General features: G+C 62.4%; 1 pseudogene; it reads right to left on the reverse strand.

Annotated features, from left to right (window-relative positions):
- Positions 1 to 5,000, reverse strand: part of LOC124566142 — a 7,963-nt pseudogene that overhangs the window by 2,154 nt on the left and 809 nt on the right.

Raw genomic sequence — 5,000 nt, forward strand, 5'->3', positions numbered from 1 at the left:
CGCGCGGCATCTGGTGTCCGCCTCCCGCCCGCGACTGCGCCGTGCCTTCGTGGGGAAGGCGTTGATGCGGGCGCGGAGAGCGTCGATGAAGTTACGCCCAGATAGCAGGCGACTGGTGTCAGCGACCCACTGGTGTTGCCCCTTGACGGCGGCGGAAGATGACAGCGCCGCACCGTCAAAGGCAACGTGCAGGCGCGCGGCCCACATCTCTCCAACCTGCGTCGACGATTTGAGGAGGTGGCCCTCCCACATAAGATGCCGCTCCAGCGCCTCAATCTCACGCTGCACCTCGTCCCGGCCTGCACCGTCGGCGGCTGGCCCAATCCTCTTCAGCGCCAGGAGACGGGACCGGCGAAGTGTTGGCCCCATCCATCGGCATGATGGGATGCCGAGGCCTCCCTGGGCTACAGGAGCGTGGAAGTAGCCCAGGGGAGTGTCCGCCGGAAGGCGGAACCATCTCCTGACGGCGGCACGGATGGTCACATCTGCCGCTTTCAACGCACCCACTCGGGTGCGGCTGAGGGCCAGCCCATGGTACAGGCCAGGCAGAAGTACGGTGGTGAGGGCGTGGAGGCGCTGTTGCGGCTTGAGCGGAGCTCGGGAGATGACGTCCAGCTGCTCCACCAGGTGGCGTCGTGGGTTGAAAACGCAGCGACCAGCGGTGGAGAATTGCAGTCCCAGGTACCGGAAGGTTTCACCCACACGTAGGGCGGGCACGGTGGCGTTGCCCGCTTTGAAGGTAACGTCGGCGTCGACCTTCACCTTCTTGTCGCGCCCAGACGCGACTAAGGCGAGGGTGAAACACTTCCGGGCGTTGATCTGCAGCCCCAGATGGGCGAGGGCTGCGACGGCTGCGTCGATGAGGGACTGCAATCCCCTCGCGGTCGATGCAAAAAGCAGGACGTCATCTGCGAAGGCCGCAGCGTTAACTCTGCGACCAAGGATCCGAGCTCCGATGTGGGAGGGAAGTTGACTCAAAACATAGTCCACCGCAAAATTGAAAAGGAGGGGGGAGAGGGGGTCACCCTGACGCACACCCCTAGCCGGCTGCAGGGGCACGCCCACGTCGGCGCCGCCCGCTATCACCGTCGTGCTACCCTCGTAACACCTTTCGACGTACTCAATAAAGCAATCCGGCAGGCCATGAGCCCTCAGCACGGGGCGGAGGGCGGCATGGTCCACCGAATCGAACGCTTTAGAGACGTCGATCGATGCCACAAAAACAGAGCGACAGGAGCGGACTGCGTCGGTGAGAGCAGTGTCCAAGATGAAGGTGTTTTCCAACATCCCATCCCGGGGGATGAATGCCCGCTGACGTTCGTCCACAGCACATGCACGCATCAGGCGTGACGCGAGAACCTTGTGAAAGGTCCGCGCCAACACCGAGCAGACCGTAATGGGGCGAAAGTCAGCGGGGGATGTTGGTGCAGCCGTTTTGGGGAGAAGTGACGTCCGGGCGCGAAGCAGACGCTCGGGGAGGGCGCGGGCCAGGAGGAAGAGGTTCAAGAGTTTCACCAGGACTTCATGCGGCAGGCGCCGCAGCTCCGCTGGAGTCAGGCCGTCCGGCCCAGCTGCCGATCCCCTGGGCGGCAAGGCAGCAGCGACCTCCTCACGTGTGACCGGCCCCCATAGGCACTCAGGAGCGACAGGCTCCGAGTGCGGGAGAAGGCGGTCACGGATGAAGCCGGCGGTGGAGATCGGCTTCTTCGTGAAGAGGTCCGCCCAGAAGTCCAGCAGACCGGGGATGTCGGGTGGCGGCTGCAGCAGGGTGCCGTCCAGCAAGCCGCGCACGCAACGCGCACGCGACCTACGGAAGGCGTCCTGTGTCCGCGCGTATTCCCAGCGGCGCCGCTTGCGCTTCTGCAGCGGCGAGGCGGCAGGCGGCCGCTTGGATGGTTGGCGCGGCCGCTGTGTCCTGGTGATCGACCTCTCCCCCCTGGACCCGACCGACGCAAGGGCATCCGGGAGCATGCCCAGGATGACATCGGGCGGCGTGCCCCGCCCCAGACCAATGACTCGATCCAGGGCAGAGAAACGCTGGGCGGAAGCAGGTAGCCCCGCCAGATGCTCCCAGATGGCGGCGTCAGTGGGCCCCTCCGGCGGCGGCCCGGTGGTGTCGGCCGCGAAGTCCTCGGCTGCGTCGACGGGCGGCGCAGCGGCCTCGCCCGCGTCAGGCAGCGAGCTCGCTGCTCCACGGCGGGACGCCGGCTCTTCACCCCGACCGATCTCAAGTGCCTCCATGAATTGGCGGACAAGCTGCTTGTGGGCAGCTTGCCGCCGTCGGCACTTGATTGCCTCAAGCGTTCGGTCGGGGAACATCCTGGTAAGTTCTTGATTTACAAAGAAGAACCGGGCGTCCCTCTCCAGGAACAATTCGGCCTCTGCCTTGGCGAGCGACAGGACTTCTTCCTCCGTCCACCTCGCGCGATGCCTCTCCGTCACGATCTCAGCGTTGGCGGCCGCAGGGTGTTGGCGGCGGCGATGGACCCCGAGACCGTTCTTCGTGGTAAAAGTGCGGTGGCACTCACTGCAAGCAAAGGGAGCTACACAAACTATCGCATTTTCGTTACGGCCGGTTGGCCGGATAGGTGCTGGGGTAGCTGGGGTGGCACCTTCAGCGGAAGGGCCACCATCTCTTGTTTCTTGTCGGCTGCCCCCAACTATAAAGGGATAATGCGAGGGGGGGCTGGTAACCCCCCCAAGCCCCTGGTGCGGTCTTCCACTCTGCGAAAATCAGCGGGCCCACGAGAAGGGGAGAAGACCGCAGGAGAGGAGAGGCTAAGAGGGCTAGGCCCATGTATTGCGCATCACTCTCCCTGTAACTATAACCCAAGGAAGGCACCTCGCAGCAGCAGCACGACTACATCAAGACCGCACTTCGAAAAGCCAAGTCCGGATGCAGCCACACCGCCGCCACTTGGCCACCTTAAGAGAGTCATAGTTACTCCCGCCGTTTACCCGCGCTTGCTTGAATTTCTTCACGTTGACATTCAGAGCACTGGGCAGAAATCACATTGCGTCAACACCCGCTAGGGCCATCGCAATGCTTTGTTTTAATTAGACAGTCGGATTTCCCCAGTCCGTGCCAGTTCTGAGTTGATCGTTGAATGGCGGCCGAAGAGAATCCGCGCACCCGCGCGCCCCCGGAGGAGCACGCTAAGGCGGACGCGGCCTCGCAGCAAGGAAGATCCGTGGGAGGCCAAGGCACGGGACCGAGCTCGGATCCTGCACGCAGGTTGAAGCACCGGGGCGCGAACGCCGCGCAGGCGCGCGCATCCTGCACCGCCGGCCAGCACGAGGCCAACCAACGGCGAGAGCAGACCACGCCCGCGCTAAACGCCCGCACTTACCGGCACCCCTACGGCACTCACCTCGCCCAGGCCCGGCACGTTAGCGCTGACCCACTTCCCGACCAAGCCCGACACGCCCCGATCCTCAGAGCCAATCCTTATCCCGAAGTTACGGATCCAATTTGCCGACTTCCCTTACCTACATTATTCTATCGACTAGAGGCTCTTCACCTTGGAGACCTGCTGCGGATATGGGTACGAACCGGCGCGACACCTCCACGTGGCCCTCTCCCGGATTTTCAAGGTCCGAGGGGAAGATCGGGACACCGCCGCAACTGCGGTGCTCTTCGCGTTCCAAACCCTATCTCCCTGCTAGAGGATTCCAGGGAACTCGAACGCTCATGCAGAAAAGAAAACTCTTCCCCGATCTCCCGACGGCGTCTCCGGGTCCTTTTGGGTTACCCCGACGAGCATCTCTAAAAGAGGGGCCCGACTTGTATCGGTTCCGCTGCCGGGTTCCGGAATAGGAACCGGATTCCCTTTCGCCCAACGGGGGCCAGCACAAAGTGCATCATGCTATGACGGCCCCCATCAACATCGGATTTCTCCTAGGGCTTAGGATCGACTGACTCGTGTGCAACGGCTGTTCACACGAAACCCTTCTCCGCGTCAGCCCTCCAGGGCCTCGCTGGAGTATTTGCTACTACCACCAAGATCTGCACCGACGGCGGCTCCAGGCAGGCTCACGCCCAGACCCTTCTGCGCCCACCGCCGCGACCCTCCTACTCGTCAGGGCTTCGCGGCCGGCCGCAAGGACCGGCCATGACTGCCAGACTGACGGCCGAGTATAGGCACGACGCTTCAGCGCCATCCATTTTCAGGGCTAGTTGCTTCGGCAGGTGAGTTGTTACACACTCCTTAGCGGATTCCGACTTCCATGGCCACCGTCCTGCTGTCTTAAGCAACCAACGCCTTTCATGGTTTCCCATGAGCGTCGATTCGGGCGCCTTAACTCGGCGTTTGGTTCATCCCACAGCGCCAGTTCTGCTTACCAAAAGTGGCCCACTTGGCACTCCGATCCGAGTCGTTTGCTCGCGGCTTCAGCATATCAAGCAAGCCGGAGATCTCACCCATTTAAAGTTTGAGAATAGGTTGAGGTCGTTTCGGCCCCAAGGCCTCTAATCATTCGCTTTACCGGATGAGACTCGTACGAGCACCAGCTATCCTGAGGGAAACTTCGGAGGGAACCAGCTACTAGATGGTTCGATTAGTCTTTCGCCCCTATACCCAGCTCCGACGATCGATTTGCACGTCAGAATCGCTACGGACCTCCATCAGGGTTTCCCCTGACTTCGTCCTGGCCAGGCATAGTTCACCATCTTTCGGGTCCCAACGTGTACGCTCTAGGTGCGCCTCACCTCGCAATGAGGACGAGACGCCCCGGGAGTGCGGAGGCCGCCGCCCCGTGAAGGGCGGGGAAGCCCCATCCTCCCTCGGCCCGCGCAAGGCGAGACCTTCACTTTCATTACGCCTTTAGGTTTCGTACAGCCCAATGACTCGCGCACATGTTAGACTCCTTGGTCCGTGTTTCAAGACGGGTCGTGAAATTGTCCAAAGCTGAAGCGCCGCTGACGGGAGCGATTATTCCGCCCGAGAGCATCCCGAGCCAACAGCGGCGCGGGTCCGGGGCCGGGCCAGGTAGGTCCGTCA

This window comes from Schistocerca americana, unplaced genomic scaffold (assembly GCF_021461395.2).
Source record: "Schistocerca americana isolate TAMUIC-IGC-003095 unplaced genomic scaffold, iqSchAmer2.1 HiC_scaffold_137, whole genome shotgun sequence".
In the NCBI taxonomy this organism is placed as follows: Eukaryota; Metazoa; Arthropoda; class Insecta; order Orthoptera; family Acrididae; genus Schistocerca; species Schistocerca americana.